This window comes from Podarcis raffonei, chromosome 3 (genome assembly GCF_027172205.1).
Source record: "Podarcis raffonei isolate rPodRaf1 chromosome 3, rPodRaf1.pri, whole genome shotgun sequence".
Taxonomy (NCBI): domain Eukaryota; kingdom Metazoa; phylum Chordata; class Lepidosauria; order Squamata; family Lacertidae; genus Podarcis; species Podarcis raffonei.
The window spans coordinates 96,155,473-96,175,119 of NC_070604.1; positions in this window are offsets into that span (position 1 = coordinate 96,155,473).

The window sequence follows — 19,647 nt, forward strand, 5'->3', positions numbered from 1 at the left end:
CCTTGCATCATATATTGGGATTGCAATCCAAACCCTGGCTAGAGAGTATTCAAATGTGGTGGCAGGCCAGCCCTGATTGCCATACCAGCTGGGGCAAATGTGGGGGTGCTGTGTTTCTGACTTGCCAGCATTCAGCCTGCACATTTTTGAACAAGAGAGAGTGTCCAAAAAGCTTGAATTCCCCCCTATGTATACTATGTGCATTTTCCTGGAGAATGTCCAAATCCAGTCAAAAGATGTACATTCCCCAAGATCTGTTGGGGATTGTGCATATTGTTCAGAGAATGTACAAAATTCACACCAATATATTTTGTGTTAAGACAGCAAAACAAAGGCAAAGAAAACACCCTAGTACCCCTTTTTGTAACCAAGCATCCTCAGATGTTTTTCTGGTGAAGAAAGATACTTCCTACTGCATTGCTTTAAGGCTGAACGGTGTATTTGGATCTTTTGTACTAGACCCACTTTGTAAGTCAGGAGGTAGGCATCTCATTCCACGCCCCCTGCAAGATTTGAGTTATAGAGTAGCTCAGATTTAGTAATGATATTGGCAAGATCAAAAGAACATTGCATCATTGCTCAGCTCTATGCAAGTTAATTAGCTTACATTTTGCAACAATGTTCTTTTTCATTACAAGCTCATTTGCAAGGAATTTCTACTGAACTGCAAAGTTCACTGGTTCCTACATTATGTGGGGCTCCAGGCATGAAACCTGCAGTATCTGCCTCTCCACTATAGCACTTTTCATTCACTTCCATGAATTGCAGAAGTCACCCTGGGTCCATGACGTTTATCAGTGGATCCTTGAAATATCTGTGCACCAGATGTTATTGCTCAACCTTGCTAGGTGTTGGTTTAGGCCATATGTAGGAGCTCTGCTAGCCTAAGCTATTAACTAACTCCAGTAGCAGAGCCAGTGATGATTTGTCAGAAGGTCCTTGTACAGAGAGTTGTTTTGAATGGCTGAGCATCAGGGGTGACCTGTAATAGTCCCACAAAACTCCCTCTACAAGCATCCATCTGTCTCAGGAGACAATGGAGAAGCCGTTGTGGATGAGGTCAAACTGTTAGTATAAGTTGCATTGCCTGTCATGGTCATAAAGACCAATGCAGGACGCAACTCAGGTTGGGCTTATATTTCGTAACAGCTTCCTCCCGCATTGTTTTTGCTGCATTCACAGTACTGAAATGACCCGGACAGTGTGTATGGAGGTCCTGAGCTGCCCAGACAACAAGACTCGTCCTTGCTGATGTGGTCCAAAGGAAAGCAGAGCAATACATTTGGCACCAGCTTGGCTGCAGGACTTGCAAGAAGGAAGTGTACAAGGTGCCATCCATCTGCCTGTCATTGGATTTCCTGCCAGCCACCAGACAGTGGTTCTCAAGTGTTAAAATGTAAGACTCAAGCCTTTCTGACATTTGGTTACAAGTGTCAACACAGCATTGAAAGACGCCAACAAAACAAAAAGTTCAGACCCTCCAAGTCTCCCTATTTTCCAGGGACGTCCCTGATTTAGAGAAGCCGTCCCAGTTTCTGATTTGATCCCAGAATGTCCCACTTATCCCTAGGATGTCCCTATTTTCATTGGAGAAATGTTGGAGGGTATGGGGTTATCTGATCCCTGAGCCGTCTGAAGGCAATCCTTTATAAGGAAGGTTTTTAAAAATGTTTAACGTTTTATTGTGTTTTTTAATATATGTTAGAAGCTGCCCAGAGTGGCTAGGGAAACCCAGTAAGATGTGTAGGGTATAAATAGCAAAATTATAATTATGGAAAGGGACATCCCTATTTTCATTGGAGAAATATTGGAGGGTATGAAAGTTGTGAAGAGATATCATCACACCAGCTAAGAATTAAAAGCAATGATTTTGGGGGGTTTGCTTATAAAGCGGCCTAATTGCACAGGCTTCACAATCCACTTGCAGGTGGTGACCCATAGGTTGGGAAACACTGATTTAAGAAACCCTCCCTAAAGATAAAACTAATTAGAATAAAGACCAAAGCAAGAGAGTAGATAGATCTATCTAATATACTCTAAAAGTCAATGTTCCCCTTTACACTATTCTAATTGCATGATGGTGGGGTGAATGCTTGAGCAAGGCTATAGTTATGGATATATAACCTATTTGCTATTTAATCTCTCTCTGTGTGTACACAGACAGACATTTTTCTTGTAGTAAAAGTGAGCAAAAATAGCACGAGATAGAAACAAACCCTCCAGGAAGATCACTTTACCAATTTTTTTTTTAAATCAAGCTTCCCTTTTACACTATTACTACACAAGAGTCATTGGCTCTTAACTGCAAGTGGCTCACATTTTTTATGTTAATATAATTGTAATATATTATAAGAGCACATTTGCTGTAAGTGTATCAGCAGAAATCTTTAATTAATAACAACATTCATTCATACCTGGTAGAAGCCTGCATTTAGATTAGGCAAAAGGCAGCCATTAAATTGAAGTAGTGAGCTTATTAAGGAACACAGCTTTATTTCTGTTGCCTGAATTTACTGATGCTCTGATGTGCACATTTAAATTCCAGAGTTAGTTCCTAGAGACAATCAATAAAACTTGTTCTCTTTTCCCTCTGTGCTCATTATTTTCCTGTAACATTACATCTTTAACTTTATATTTGTGAGCACGCTCTTTCTCGTCTTTTTAAAAATTCTCTACAAATTGATTTTCAGGGTTAGGTAAGCCACATGTGAAAGGTCTAGTGTAGAAAAAGAGTATAATGGTAGAGGAGTCTTTTCAGTCCATCACCATTTAAGGTGCTTCACTGAAAAGGACATGGACAGAACTGCCAGTGGTTTGTCCCCCTCATCTGATACTCACAGGTGCTTTTATTCAATGGATTTATGCTTCCCCAAAAGTCAACTCTCAAAAACAGACAGCTAACCACAGAAGAGGAATAACAATATATAAACATTCTATATTCAAAGGCGATGCCTTTCTCAGGCTAAGCAACAGGTAAGGAAACACGGTGTGAGCTTTCAAGCTTTCCAGAGCTCTTCATTAGGCTAAGGTGGTAAACAAAGCAAGGAGCGGAGGGGGAAAGTTGGCTGGCGGGGAAGCCACGGAGCCCTGCATCTGCCCAAAGTGTCAAGATTTCCCTTTGGAAACACAAAATCCTGCTGTTAAGCCAGGTCTGTATCCAACCTTAGGTGAAACGCACAAGTTTCCTGGTAGGAAATGGTTAAAGAGCCAATTTTAGATTAACATAGATGAAGAGTAATTTCATGTGATATGTTAGGTAAAAAAGAAAGGCAACAGAAACCGACTTAGAAAGTGACTACAGTGGTACCTTGGGTTAAGAACTTAATTCGTTCTGGAGGTCCGTTCTTGACTTGAAACTGTTCTTAACCTGAGGTACCACTTTAGCTAATGGGGCCTCCTGCTGCTGCCGCACCACCGCCTCATGATTTCTGTTCTCATCCTGAGGTAAAGTTCTTAACCCGAGGTACTATTTCTGGGTTAACGGAGTCTGTAACTTGAAGTGTCTGTAACCCAAGGTACAACTGTACTGCTATTTGTTGTTGTTATTATTGATCACAATAAATAAAATAATAAATAGAATCACTCAAGGAATGTCACCAACGATGAATATATACACCTCAACTCCCACATCCCTAGTAGCATCATTATGTTCACCTTCCTGTAATCTGTAGTATTAACTAACTGGCCTGGGATAAGTTGCCATCACCTTGTGGGTCTGTTCAGTCTGTAATTCACTAAACAGAATGAAGCTTGCTAGATGCTTCTTTTCGCAATCCCAGACAAGCAGCTAAATAGGTTCATCAAATGCCTGATGGCTGCCGTGGCTGGAGAGCTGTGTTCAGCTTCATGGGTCACAGCCTACTTACAAGAGGTCTCCTTGATGTTAACAGACTCTTACTTAGCAACATCCTCAGAACATTATGCATTAAAATACTTTCCTTCAGTAGCTAACATGGTCACCGCAGGTCTTGTGGGGCTGCAGTAAGTGCACAACATTTTAACATTGCTTCTCTAGTAGCAGTTTAATCTGAAATTGCCACTCACATTTTACAGAGAACCCAGATGACACCATTGTCAAAATGTTACATTGCAGTGTTTTTTGTGTTCTCCATTTCTTTTTCTTCAGGTTTGTGGTATTTTCTAAAATTTAAAATGCAGTGGCAATGACAGCCTGTCCAGTGCGAATAGACAAAGCATCATTGAAACATTTAAGGGCTACTGTACCTTTAATCAAAAGCTTCCTTTTACAGGATCGAACCATTTTATTGTTCCTTGTTGACTGTAGTTTTTTAGTTGCCTCTTATCAGTTTCTGTTTCTGCTTGGGGAGGAATCTTTCCTTACCGATTTCTCATTATTGTTGCCTTTTCATTTTGATATGGGAAAAGAGCATTCTTTCAAACCATTGTTTTATTTCTGATTCCAGCTGATTGTGGAAATGCTACACCACAGCAACACCAAAGGGCTTTAGTATGAAAGCAACTTACATACCCATCTTGGAGAGGCATCATTTGCTGCCATTGTTTGTAAACACAATATTCTTGCTGAAGTTCTTCGTGCATGCAATAAAACTTAAAAAGAAAAGCTAAAAGTCTTGTTAATATAAGGCTTGGAAAGATTAGATGTTACAGTGAATCACTCTCTTATGGCTGAATTGTAGATGATACAGAATCCCAAGTGGTTATTTGTCCGAAAACTAGCTTACTATTAAAACTCCATTGTCATCAGCCTTTTTTTTTTTTAAGGAGGTTCCGCCATTAGATGAGCCGACTGTGACAGAAGAGGACCAAAATCCAATCTGCCGGCAGAGGTGGGAAGAGGAGATTTGCTCTATATTTGCCCTCTTGCTGACAGTCACTTGCTAATGTTGTTAACCCCAAATTCTGTGTCTTAAGGAGTTCGGCAGCTTAGCCTGCGTTCGTTTTAAAGGTGATATTTTTCTATTTTTCAAAAAAGGCCTCTAGAATCACATTGCAGGATTAAAGGGTATATTATAATTATCAATACCAATAGCAATAAAAGTTTATTAAAGGTCATTAAAATGAAAGGGGATGGCTATAGATCCCATCAATCTGAACTGACTCCCTCCTCTGGTGTTAATTAGAAATCTCAGATAATGGTTATATGGGGGAGTAGTGGGGAAATTTAATTACGAAAGTTTAATGGGCCACTATCTACTTCCTGCCAGATTAAAAACTGATGATTTACACTATTTTTGATACCACGCTGGACTTTTCTTAAAAATAATAATAATGATAATAATCAAAACACATGTTGAAGAATGCAAAATAACACAGGAGTTTAGGCTAAATGCTTTTGCCTGTTTTTACAATGACAAAGAACAAAAGGCAGGGACCTCAGAATGCATGCTTCAAATACAGAATACAAATAGAGAGTTGTCATCAGAGGCATAAGGAACTAAATGGCAGCTAGTATAAGATTTGACTCAAAGACCTGCTTTTCTGCTCTCATATGGATGTTGGTGTCAATTCCCTTTCCCCCAGCTCTAGCCTAGCATGCTTCCCCAAAATCAGCCGAGAGAATGAAGCAAATGATATGTTCAGGTGATGGGGAGTCCACCTTATTTGGGTGTACGAATGGTCCTGCCATAGCCTGGAATCTGATAGCAAGGATTGCTGTTAATATCTTGGCATCTACATGAATTAAGGAGATTGACCTGGTCCTAGAATTTGCACAGCTAGCATGGCTTTCTCCAGACTTGTGAATAGCAGAGATAGGAGTATCATAGGATGAAGATGAGAAGGTACCCGATTCAAAGACCTTTTGAAAAAGGCAAAACAATTTAGGGACTAAAAACATCTGAACCCCAGAACTTTCCAGTCCTCACATTATTAATGACATTATTGATGTCTTGTACCTGCAAAGGTTCTGCAAGAAGTTCCCTTTGCTGCAAATCTAACAGTGGAAGGACCAATTGTGACATGGAATTTTCAAATTCACATTCCATAGGCTCCATATCTTTTCTGTACAACTTAAAATAGTACATGTGAAACTCTAAATTTATATGATTTGGCATTGTGCATTTGTCATTGTATTAACCCTTAATGGACGGACTATTCTGACTTCTTTGTTGTTTTCAGCAAAGTTGAAACAGGCAGTCCTGTTTAGGGAAGCTTTTAATAAACATTAAATAGGTTGTTGTATTTTGGTGTTTTGTTGGAAGCCACCCAGCCAGATGGGTGGGGTATAAATAAATTATTATTATTATTATTATTATTATTATTATTATTATTATTATTAAAGTGTCCTAATATTTCCCAGCCTCTCTCCACTCTCTCAATACCTCTGCCACAAGCATGTCTCATCCAATAGGGAAGAGATGGTCCCTAAGTTTAAAGCAGGGAGAACTCTGGAGGAAAGCCATCATGTAATGTTGGAACTCATGTATTTGCATACACAGGCCTCTAATGCAATTAGCTACTGGCCTTCAGGATTGCAACCAGTGTTTTGAAAATAAAGAGATCAGATCACAGATCACTTTGAGCTGTTGTAGCAACTTAACACTGCTCACTGTTTGCAGACTTTCTTAATAAAGAGAGGCAACGGTTTAAGGGATGCTTTTATTAAACCTCTCTTCTCAGTACTGCCATTTTACAATAAGATTTCGGCACCTAACTGCCCCACAAAATAAGTAGGCAGGTTAGAAACTTCCATTTGGGTGCCCTTTGGATGGAACACAGAGTTAAATCCAGCAAGCAAGAGAAATGTCAAGTATTTCCCCCTGCAAAACAAAACAAACCCTTCATGCCACAATAAAACAGTAAAGTTCCAATTGCGCTGGGCCAAATGTAATTGCACAGAAAACAGGAAGAATAAAACACCACAGTCCTCATTTACTGAGTTTAACATGTACATCCAAAGCAAAAATATGGTCCAATCTATAACTCAATTAAGCCCAAGAATATCCTGCATGTGAACTCACTAAAAATTACTTGTGTTATGCACCAAGCTGAGTATTTTTAACCCAAACCAGTGTTAACTGGGTAATGCAATATCAAGTGTTCATGCCACTTTAAGAAAATACAGAGGGGGGCGGGTCTTTGGCGAGGATGTGTCACCATATTCCATACAGTAGGTCTGGGTAAGATGTACAGGGTGGTGCAGTGCAGATACATTAGCAGAGCCAATTTGGTGCTCCTGCCACTGTGTCAGCACTATGCCCATCTCCCTGCCACCTTGCCCCTTCCCTTCTGCTAGAAACAACAGCAACTCAGCTGTCAGGAGGTCACTTGAGTGCCGCCGCCACACCATGCTGTCTGCTACTATATTTCCTGCTACTCAACCCTATCTCACTCAGTGACTTGAAGTGAAGTGAGGTGGATTTGTTTTGTGTGTGATGGCTAATTTACATATACCAAATATCATCCAGTTACACCTCCACTGGTGGCATGGGCATGTTTACCAGGGATCTCATTTGCATACTCCTGGGTGTGCATCCTGTGTGGAACATGTGCAGTTGCAATGCTCATGTGATCAAAGCATCAAAGAAGACACCGGGTAAGGGAGACTAATGCACACACACAAGGTTAGGCAAGAAGTCCTTTGAGATCCCTTCTACCTCTCTGATGCTGTTACTGGAACTATACATATATGCACATACATACTGCAGTGCTTTGAGGAAAAGGTAAATCAGCTCTAACCCATTCTGAGTATATATATTCAATTTACACTTTCTCAAAGATGAGAATTTCAGACATGAAGAGAGTGTGATTTGGTATTACTAAAAGAACAGTGACCTATATTTGTGGGTTTTAAAAACATATATATCTATATGAATTAAGGTCTCATTAACAAAGTTGCTGAACCACTGGATCTCCCAGTAAAAAAATAATAAAAAATTGGCTTTAAACATGGGTACGAGGTGACTCTGAAATTTTCTCCCCAAGAAGCGTCTCGCGTTTGACACCTGAAAATTAATGAACATGTTGAAAAGAGTTAGACCCAAATGACTTGTCCAAGGTCATGTTCCAGCGTGTGGCAGAGCAGATAAGAAGATACAGTACCAATGCCTCCTGGTCTCATGGAACAGACAACTACTTTCTCTAAGCAGCATAATGAATGATTAAACCTTCAAGAATGTAACAACCTTAAGTGGGAATATTCCCACTCTGTTCTATGTTTTTGGCATATTAAACTTTCATGAGCTTGTTTCAGAAAAAAAGAAAGAAAAATATTTTCAGTTCCTAGGATTCCTCTTGCCAAAGAATGAGACTAAAATAGTTAATATTTCAAATGATGGAGTGTAAAGAAAGAAAGAAAAAAAGAATGCCCAAAAGCAATTCAATGATAATAATAATAATCTAATGTGCTCTGTTTCCTTTTCTGGATAGGTTTTGGTGTCCAAAAGTTGAGAACTCAGCATTATAAACCAGGACTTGTTGTCAGTTCTAATTTAGGAAGACGTAGACAGTTTTCTACAGCAGTTCCATGGCCCGGAGCGCTCTGTCTTCCTGTTGAAGTCCCACTGTGTCAATTGCATGTCCTTGAACATTTCAGGTAGACTCACAGCACTGGGATTTGCCATCCTTGTGGATTTCAGGTGTGTAAACAACAGCTCTCCGCTTTCCTAATTTATTAAAAGATAATGAGGTGGCAAGCAGACATTCAGACATTACGTTCTTTGTATTCTTCAAGGTGGAAAGAAGCAAGTCTCCTGTCCTTTTTTATGGAATGAAACTTACTTCCTTAGGTTCATACCATTGTGTGGCTTGAGCTCAGAGATGGTGAACCTGAGAACCTCAAGATGTTCTTGGACTACAGCTTCCATCGTTTTTGATGGGAGTTAGGTTTCCACAACAACTGGTGGGCCACAGGTTCCCATTCCCTAAGCCCTTCCAGCAATACAAGAAGGAATAAATAGACAGTTCTCCAAATGAGATGTAGAAAATGGAGTCTCCAAGGATTGGGATCTGTGCTTTTAAACATGTTCATAAATGATCTAGAGCAGTGATTCCCAAACTTTGGTCTCCAGCTGTATTTGGACTACAATTCCCATCATCCCTGACCACTGGTCCTGCTAATTTGGGATTATAGGAGTTGTAGTCTAAAAACAGCTGGAGACCCAAGTTTGGGAAACACTGGTCTAGAGTTAGGCAGCGAGCTGGGCAAGTTCTCAGATGATACTAAATTGCCAAGGGTCATTGAAACAAAACGAGACTGTGGAGAGCTCCAAAATGACCTCTCTAAACTGAATGAATGGGTGATGAAATGTCAAATGCAATTCAGTGTAAACAAAAGTAAAGTGGTGTGTGTTGGGGGGTGGGGAAACCAATTTAATTTCACATATACATTCATGGGGTCTGAACGGGTGGTGATGGACCAGTAATGAGACCTTGGGGTTATAGTGAATAGTTCAGCGAAGATATTGACCCATTGTGCAGCAGTGGTGGAAACAGCAAATTCCATATTAGGAATAATTGGGAAAGGAATTATACAACTGCTGAGATCATAACTGTACAAAATCTATAGTGTGTCCGCATTTGGCATGCTGTGTACAGTTCTAATCACCTCACCTCCAAAAGGATATTGCAGAGTTGGAAAAGATTCGGAAAAGAGTAACTCAAATGACCCAAGGGGATGGAGAGCAACTCCACTATGGGGAAAGGTTGCGGCATCTGGGACATTTTAGTTTAGAGAAAAGTTAGAAGTGACATGATCTGCATGGCTTGGAGAAAGCGGATAGAGAAAAGGTTTTCTCCCTCTCTCATAAGACCTGAACTCATGGACATTTAATGGTTTAAAGGCATTTCCAGCAGAGGCCAACATGGTGGGGCAGAGCCATAGAGTCCTCTTTCCAACACCAGCATTCTGGCAGCTTACCTGGATTAGGGCTGCAGTGAGGTCAGGACACCCATTCCTTTGCCCTGCCTTATTCTCATCCAGGTAAGGGGCAGTGACACCAGCAGGGGGGAAGGCAACATATGCCACCACACTAGATGCTACCAGCTGTTTCTTATAAGCTTCCAAAGACTGGATCACTCATATTTGCTGGGAAAGAGAGTTCCATATGTGTGGAGCCACTGCCCATGAGGCCCCACCCCTTCACCAGTGAAAGTGAAGGAGCTTCAGTTCGCTACTATGAACTGATGAGGCCCAAAACCCTTTCTTTATTTTATTTGTTTTAGTTCAGTTTTATATATAAAAAAAATTCTTTAAAGGATGTGTCCGAAATCTGCAAGTGGGCTATATTAATCAAAGCAAAACAAAACATACTTTGAAGACTTGGGAGCTTGTGTGTGTTGTGAGGATAGAGAGATGGGTTATCTTTTTGTTTTTACAGCTCCCTTCCCACCCTTCTGATAGTTTAGGTGTGCTCTAGGTCAGGAGTGGGCAACATGGCGCCCTCCATGTATGGCTGGACTACAGCTTGGCCATGTTAGCTGAGACTGATGGGAGTTGTAGTCCAACCACATCTGGAGGGCACCACATTGGCAACCCTTGCCCTAGATGATCTCCTATTTCCAAAATGGCACCTGTGAGCATCATGGCACCCTCAGAAAACCCTTCTTGGTTCCTGCCAAGCCATTTGTCCCTCCAAAGTTTTATTTTTTTGTTGTTAACATTACAGTGGTATTTGAAGGAGATTAGATTGTTTCATTGAGAAGGGGTTTCTTGGTGGTGCCTGCTTTTTTTAATCTCTGTTTTATCTCAGTGGGGTGTAGGGGTTTCCCTGTTTAGGGGCTGGGGTTCTGAGTAGCATTACTTTTTCTACTTCTGTGAAACGAGTATATTGTAGTACCAGCAAAAGTTTCTTAGATTCTCAAATATGTCCCATGGCCCAAAAGCAGTTGGGGAGTCCTGCCCTAAACAGCCTTGGCCCTACCTGAAGGAGCATCTCCACCCCCATTGTTCTGCCCGGACACTGAGGTCCAGCTCTGTGGGCCTTCTGCCGGTTCCCTCACTGCAAGAAGTGAGGTTACAGGGAACCAGACAGAGGGCCTTCTCAGTAGTGGCGCCTACCCTGTGGAATGCCCTCCCATCAGATGTCAAGGAAATAAACAATTATCTGGCTTTTAGAAGACATCTGAAGGCAGCCCTGTTTAGGGAAGTTTTTAATGTTTGATGTTTTATTGTGTTTTTAATATTCTGATTGGAGCTACCCAGAGTGGCTGGGGAAACCCAGCCAGATGGGCGGGGTATAAATAAATTGTTGTTGTTGTTGTTGTTGTTGTTGTTGTTATAGGTCAACCTATCTCTATCTATTCATCTAACAAACCAAGGAGAACTACAAATGAATCTTGAAAAGTTTAGTTTTAAAGAAAGGTTCTTTTGAGAGCTTACTTTGAGAAAGTGGAGCTCCTTCCCCGAGAGAAGAGGAGGAGCAGAAGGCCTGTATAAAACTGGTTTCTAGAGAAGTGCCATTTAAGGGTTCCCAGAGGAAAAGCTGAGGGGGAGAAAAATCTATCAGTTATTGTAGAAAGTGCATCACAGGTGAAGGAGCTTAACACAAAACACATGCAATCAATGATGGGCCACTTGAACTATGCTTGTACAGTGCTCTCTCGAGGAAGGGATATTCCGTAGGTGTTAACTGCCTGCCTTTCCCAGGATGAGGAGGGTACCAGAAAAAATAAAAGAAAGCAATAAAGGAAAAGTGAACGATGATCAGAGAGCTTGGTGGGCTTTTCTGGAACGCAACAAGGAGACTGCCATGTTGAACACTGGAATGGCTTCAGTTATGGATCAAAAACAGATCAGATATTTTTAAGCTTCCCAGAGTAAGTGCAGAGATCTACCAAGAAGTGTAGTTGTCTTTTTTGCCCACAAGACTTCCTTCTTTTTGCTGTAGTTCCATCTCTGAGTTTGTATCTTACAGAGCATCCTTTTCTTGCTACTTTTAAAGCATTCAGGTGTCCATTGTTAGGATGAAGGACTCCCCACAAAGTAAACATTTCCTCCTCAATTCTCACAAGGTAATAAATGCATTTTTAAACTGCACCTTCTTCCACACATGGTTTTCCAGGGTGGCATACATAAAAATGCAACTCTTTGTATGATATTAAAACAAACGATAAAAATTCCGAATAACATAAAATAACAACTAATAAAACAGAAACCATTCAGCCACCTTAAACTGTTGATTTAAAAAGCTTCGGCCGATAAAAACATCTTTAACCTGGCACTGAAAGAGTACAGTTCTGTGCCAGTCTTACTTATTTTAGGGATTCTAAAGCTGGGGTGCCACCACAGAAAAGGCCCTAAGTTTTGTGGATGCATCTTACAAACAACCTGTCAGGGTCAACAACCCCTCAGGCTGCAACACCATTAATGCTACAAGATCATGACCAGCTTTGGTATGGTAATTTAACAGCAGACTTCCATATCAGACCCAAACTGATAGCTGTTTGTGAAAGATTGTCATAATTGACTTGCAAAAGTTGTACTCAAGGCAGAAGCGCCTATACGTCTATATAATTGTAAGTATTGTTAAATGAAGAGTTTGTTTCCATAAATATCTGAGGAGTCTGAGTGCACAGAACTCAACCACATTCCCTTGTAATACAAGTATTTAATGGGCAAACATCATCTGGACTTAATTTAGCGCAGCAAATTAATAACTACTGCTTATTTTCTATGCTTTTAAACTCAAAAGACCTTGATTTGCAATGGAAGAAATCTATAGTCAGGGGCCAGCACTGTTAGGGACCTGCCCAAGTCCCATCCCTCAAGGAGCCAAGGGCCAAAGCTCAGTGATAATGGATATTCAGGAGGCCCCAACCTCAACGTTCTGCATCTCCAGGTAGGGCTAGGAATGTGCCCTGCCTGATACACTGGAGAGCTTCTGCCAGTTGGTGTAAACCGGGGACAGCCCACTCACGAGGCAAGGTGAGGTGACTGCCTCATGTGGCGGGATCCACCAGAGCCGCAGATCCTGATGTTGATCTTTCTTCCCCCCTTGTTCCAGATGGCACCATTTTGGGGTCTTCCTCGGGTGACAAAATGTCTTGGGCTGGGCCTGGTGCAGACAACACGGAGCTTGGTGGATCAGTGGTCTGACTTGGTAGTTTCCTATGCTCCTTCCTAATCCAGTAGGTAACTTACTGACAGTTCCTGGAGCCTCCTACCTTCACCAGGCCTCTCTAAGCACAGAAATAGCATCCAGGAAGAGGCCTACTAGGTGCATCTGATCCCAAACCTGGAACCAGCACGGTCTATAGTTGAACCTTTTAATGGGGAATATTGATCAGAACAAGTCAACACAGAAGAACCACCAGGATTCCTTGCCTACTTGTGGGATGCCTCTATAATAATAATAATAACAACAACAAGTATTCCAACAACTTAATCTAAAAGACTGTTGCTCATACTGATTACTTTTTATACTATCAGGCTGCACCTGCAATAATCCAAGTAGAATAAGGGGGGTGGGGATGCTGTATATTTCCAGTAGCCGACTGTGAAAATGTCTCTTTTTGGTGTTATTTTCAAAGGGCTCCCAAAAGACAATGGTTTCCCCCCCCTGTGATAAATCAGTGACCCAAGGGCGATGTGAGAGGAACGCAAGGGACTTGTTGGAGAGTAGAGCTTACTTAAACTGGTCACAATAAATATGTTGGTTCGGGAGAAATTAAGCGACGTTAAAGTAGAAGCCTGGCATGCTTGTGTTTGAGGGGAAACTTGTTTGTGTCTAATATATCATAAAAATTGCTCAAGAACAGTTTGTCCTTGCGATAGGATTGCCCTGTAGAGCTGCTAACGTCCTTAGGTTGAGACCTTAGGTTATGTGCTGTGTATTTGCCGATCGTGCAAGATGAAGCTGACTTTTCCTCCCCAAAGCACGGCCTTTATCTCTGCAAATACATTCGCACTTCTTCTTTGTGCTGGATTTGCCTTTCCCCCCACAAGACAACTTAAAAAAAGAAAGGAAGAACTGAAAACTAGCATCTTCATTGTAAATACAATGTGCCAGACCATAGTAGTGCATACTAACTAAGCAGGGGTTGCTGGACTCTGGCTCCTATCATCTCCAGCCAGCATGACAAATGGTCAGGGGAGGTGCAGAATACAATCCAGTAATGTCTGGAGGGCACCATGTTGTCTGTCCCCGAACTAATGCATCATTCATCTAAGTATGAGAACTCGGACTATTATTATTTATTTATCATTATTCCTTATTAAAGGGAATATCCCATTCTTTGTCCAAGGAGATCAGGATTGTATACATGTTTTCTCACCACCCAGTTTTATTTTCATAACAAACCTGTGGGGCAGGTTAGGGTGAAAGGTGCCAACTGGCCCATGAGGTTAAATGGGGATTTCAACCTGGGTCTCCTACCTTGAGTCCAAAAGTTGAGAGGCATTTTTCTCTGCTTTAAAACTGAGGGCACATTGCAAGTCTCCCACCATCACCACCAACCTTCCCACACAATCTTTTATGCATAAAAATCACCACCAGCTGCCTCCTCTGCCAGTAGTTCTCCTACATGTAGAGAATGATTGCTACAGGAGAGATGCATGTAAACAACGATAGGTACAAGAGACGGGCACAGTCAGTCCAAAGTGTGTAACCAATTGTTTGGTATCATCATCCTTCGTTAATATTAACTGGACTAACATCATTGAAAGAATCATAGAGACTGTGATAAGTACATTGTTAAAACCATTTTGTAGGATGAGTACGGGAATAGAAGTTTTCTTTATTTTCCTATGTTTATTTCCCACCTTCCTTCCATCGTGGAACCCAACGCAGTGTACTCCTAGGTAGACCCCCATCCAGGCACTGACCCCCTTGCTTAGCTTCAGCAAGGTGATGGCCTCATGTGCCTTCATAGGTTAGCTAGAGTCAACTCCATAGGCTTAAAGTATGAGGGAAATGCCATTTAACCAAACTGTCAGCTAGAACGATAACATGTGGTACTTGTGATGTTCAACCTTCTCCAACGATTGCAGGGTTCCTCAGGTGTTTTGCAGCATGGCAGCCAGCAAGCTGTTGTCACTGGCTCAGGGAATTATTTTAAAAAGTATTTAAATCCCATAGACTTTCCTAAAGAAAGGAAAGCGTTTTCATTTCCAAATATTTGAATTCCAAAGTATTCCGATTCCCAATTCCTGTTGCTAATCTGAGCAAAAATTTACCTGGCAGGCCTAGATTGTGAAGTAGCTGATTTCAGCATGGGTTGTTGTAATTTGACAACCAGACTGTTAAAATTAAGACTCCAAATTACCGTTTGTACTTTTGGGTACCACGGACTGAAAGAATGGAAAGGGGGGGGGGGAGGAAGAGGAGGAGCCGGAGCCATTGTAGTCTAATGGGTTAAGGTTGGACTTTTCGACCACACATCCATCCCTCTTCCATTTCCCTCCCTTCAGCTCCTTCACAAAATGTTAATCTAATCGTGATACTATCACTTTGATGACAATATGACAAGACAGACAAATTTGATTGTATTCTCCACAGAGCAAAGCATATGCTACTTGGAAGACTTTGACAGAGAGAAGGGCATAAAACAAATGGAGTTCATGAATATACAATTTTTATTGTACACAGTAGTGACATCCAAACTTCAGAGAATAGGTGGGTGAGACTTATGCTTTCCTATTGAGATTAATGGGTACGTTTTTAAAAAGTGCCAACCGAGAGTACTACAGTTTATGCTAAAATGTCGGCGTGAATAAGAATAATTTTTTTCTCATGATGAATGATGCATTTAATAGCCACGAGACATTCGTGCCCAGTAGCACTCCTTCAACAGTGTTGGGGTTTTTTTTGTTTTGTTATTGTAAATTATATAATCTTAACTGCAATTATAGACCTGTTTAGGTAAAGGTCAAGTTAGTAGACTGGATGGTTATAAACTAGGAAGGGAATTGGTAATGCATTCCCTTGGTGATAGCGTCTGAATGATTTTAAGCAAGATAATTTTTTTGGGGGGGGGGAGTGGTAACTCTATTTCTACTTTAATGTAATATAGAAAGTAAAGACAGCACACATTAACAAAGGGTAAATTAGATTTGTCTAAGTAAACATGTCTGTACAATAGGAGTAGTGTTGCTGGGGTAAGGACAACCTGAAGGTTAGGAGCGCCATGTAAATGGTACCAATTCATTTTCATAGAAAGCAAAAGGAGGGGCCAGCCCTCTAAACAATTACCTCTGATGGGATGCAGCCTGTACTTTACTGAAGTGTACATTAAAAAAAGAAAAGGATATGGAAATTAATCTGTCTCGTGGCTCTTGCTGCTCCAGAGAAGTTAGCATGAATCCTTTAGGTTGTAAAATGCCCAAAAGAGCAAGAGGCAATGCTAACTTAGATTCTACCTTTGTAAATATTGTTTCCCTCACGATGTGGAAAGTTCACAATAGGGTTGACAGGCTTCCTGTAGGATGTGTTGGGGCAGATTCACACATGCACGATTATTTTACTATTAGTTCCTTGACTGCAGCTCTGGAGTGATGACTTGCAGGTACGAACGAGCTGTCAAAGGTTAATGAAATCCATTTTAATGGCAGCAGTTCACATTTTCAGAGGAGTGTCTTCCAGGGTGGAGTAATCAAATGAAGAGACACCAGGGCCCTGTTCTGTCGTAACTCCCAGGTGAAAGGGCAAGTAGAAAGGGGTGGTGGGGCCAAACCTTTAGACCTCTGTTGTCCTAAATTCCTTCTCGGCTTCCCATGGGGAGTCTACATGAGTACAGCAGACTCCCTGCTGATCATGTGGAAAGCTGGAGGGAGCTGCATGACGTTGGAAGCACAGCCCTACAGCTACTTTATACCTGTGCTGCCTCTATACATGAACCAAGGACTGAATAGGGCCCACAGGGGCAGATTTAGATCTGTGCGAGGGGTGTGCATGCACTGGGCACTAAGCCAAGGGGGTGTCACCTCAAAGCCCCGAAAACAAGACGCTGGACTTCCAGAAGGAGGCATGAGGCTCTCGCGCCTTCTTTTCAAAGCCAGACACCCCCTTACCCACTTTTAGGAAGGCAGCTTGAGGGGTGGGGGTGGTTGCCCATTTTGGGCCTCACACAGAGTGCCACAGAACCCAGGTTGGCCACTGGGGAGTCAAGTGGGAAGCCCACAAACAGGACCTGAAAATAGGAGCACTCGCCCCTCCTCAAGTTTCCAGCAACTGGCTTTCAGAAGCATACTCCATCACCTCCATCATGGCTAGTAGCTACTGATATCCTCCATGAAGTTGTCAAATCCTCTTTTGAAACCATCTGAGTCGATGGACATCACTGTCTCCTGCAGGATGGCTCTTCTGTTCTTCTTTAAGAGAGATAATAAAATTCTTCTGCAAATTCCTGCCATGTCCACAAGCCTTGCATGACATAAAGCATGTGCTCTGTCACTTAGCTATGTTCTTTCCCTAACTAGTTCTCAAAACCTTTTTGAGTGAAGCCAATATTGCTTATATATTATTTATTTATGTATCTCTTTTTGAGACTGGCTGTCAGCAGCTTAATTTTTGGACTTAAGCCCACATACCTGAATTGTGCAACCTGTTCTTGCACTAACAGCACAAGCTTATAAATGCTTACACTGAGTTGCGGCCTTAGTGTGGGTATGTAATATATCCATCAATGTATTTTGCCTTACAGAGTAACATAAGCAAAAAGTTAGGTCTCTGCCCTGAGGAGTTTACAATCTGAATAATTTCAACAGAGGGAGAGAAAGATGCAAGGGTAGCAGGAGAACCGTGCAAGAGAATGCAGTTACACATACTTATCCCCTCACTTGAGAACTGGCACTACCTATTTAAGTCACAGTGCTTCACCACAGGAGTGATATCTGTCTGGGGATAGCTCTGATTTACCGTTTTAATGCTTACATAGGATTTTACTGGACTTTGTGTTAATAAAAGTAGCTAATTAACTGAAACACCCCCGTATTGATGGTAAACTGTAAATGTCACCTCTGAAATACTCTGCACGTTCTTAAAGCGACAGAGTCACCCAAGTGATTCTGGGTTTTTCCTCACCTGTTTCCTCAGCGAAGGTTTGCTAGCATGGATAACCTCTTCCAGTATGTTTTCTATCCTGATTCCCCCCTTCCCTACTCCACCCATTCAACCCTCATAATAAACCCTCTCCCCTTTCCAAGTGGGCCACACAGCACAATTTCTGTGGGAAAATTTGCAGAGCGCCCGTATAACTCATTGTTTAACTTGCCTAGCAATTAAGGGCACAGGCGGCAGAAGCAGCCCGGCAGCCTTCCATTCCACTTGGCTGAATGTTAAGCATGACCTCTCTTCCCCTTTCCCCCCTCAGTTCAGAACTCTTCTCATCTTCCAAAATTATGTGAGAAATGATTTTTCATGCTATTTGCATGTTTTAGCGCATCCATCATTATCATGTGCGCTGACAGCTTTATACTTCAGCTGTGACAGAGCTTGAAAAATAGTAGGCCTATCAATCACCACATTGTAGATTTCCAAAATGAGAGCTTTGCAGCTGACATTTTCCCTCTGCTTTCCATTCGTCTGCTTTTCTTTTCTTCTGCCACAATCAGTGGCTTTTTGTCATTGTTGTTTAATTACACAAAAGATGCTTTTCCGCGATAGCAAAGTGTTGGGACGAAATACTTTCTGCCACTTTTATTTTTCTGTCGTTTGCCAGCACGTCTTCTCTGGTGTGCTCTACATCTTCATCCAAAAGGACACTCTCAAAAGGATTTGAGGCGTTGGCTCCTAAATTTGCTTCCCTTCTGCCTTACAACTACATAAAAATAATTAGGCCCTCTGTGTGAATGCAGCCTGATTCTCTTATAGCCAGTTCCATCATATCATGCTATATACAGGGGAAAGGAATCCTGTGGCCTCCAGATGCTGGCCATTTTGTCTGGTATTGATGGGAGCTGGGAGTCCAGCAACATCTTGATAGCGGTAGGTTGTCCGGTTGTGCTAATATACAATGAGTGTGCATGAGCTGTGTGCAGGGCTTGAATAATGACACAAGGTATTGTATTGAGGTGATTTTGCATCTCTTCCCCCACCCCAAGTCAAAGCACAATGTCAGTAAACCCCCCTGAGCCAAATCAGGCCCCATATTCTGCAACTCCATTGCTTTCCTATAGCTCTATAGCTCTCTAGATCCATTGGCTCTGCAAGAAATGAGGTTGTGAAAATGCTGCCAGCAGAGTTCGGAAGAGCTCTGAGCTGCTTTGTTTTCTTGTTATAGCACAGCAGTTGAGGGTTGTTGTTTTTAAAGTTTAAAGCTTCATTTAGGTTGAAAAAAAATATTTCTGTGGCTCTGCTCTAACAAAGGAAAACCACAGAGCTCTTCAGAATTCCACAGGCAACATTCTAGATAGGCCTTACAAAGAGAAGTATCAGAGCTGGTGTGAATCTGCAAAGCTTTTTTAAAAAATGTACACCACCCAGTCACCTCTTAATTATTTTAAAATAAGAAAGAACCAGGGACAACTCCCCACCCTACAATCTCCTTTACGCCCCCCACAAAAAGCCCCTAGTTCTATTTGCCTGCAGTTTGGAAGGCTTAGTCCACTGTGCAGAGGTTCCTGGGCCTGTAAATTTCATCCCTGTTGACCAAATGGCAAGAAAGCTATAGCCAGTTTTGGATCCCCCACTATAGAGAATGATGGACACAGAGCATTGTTTTATACAGAGCAACTCAAAATCAAAATTACAGCTGAAGAGGAAAGAGCACAAAGCAACTCAGATAAACATC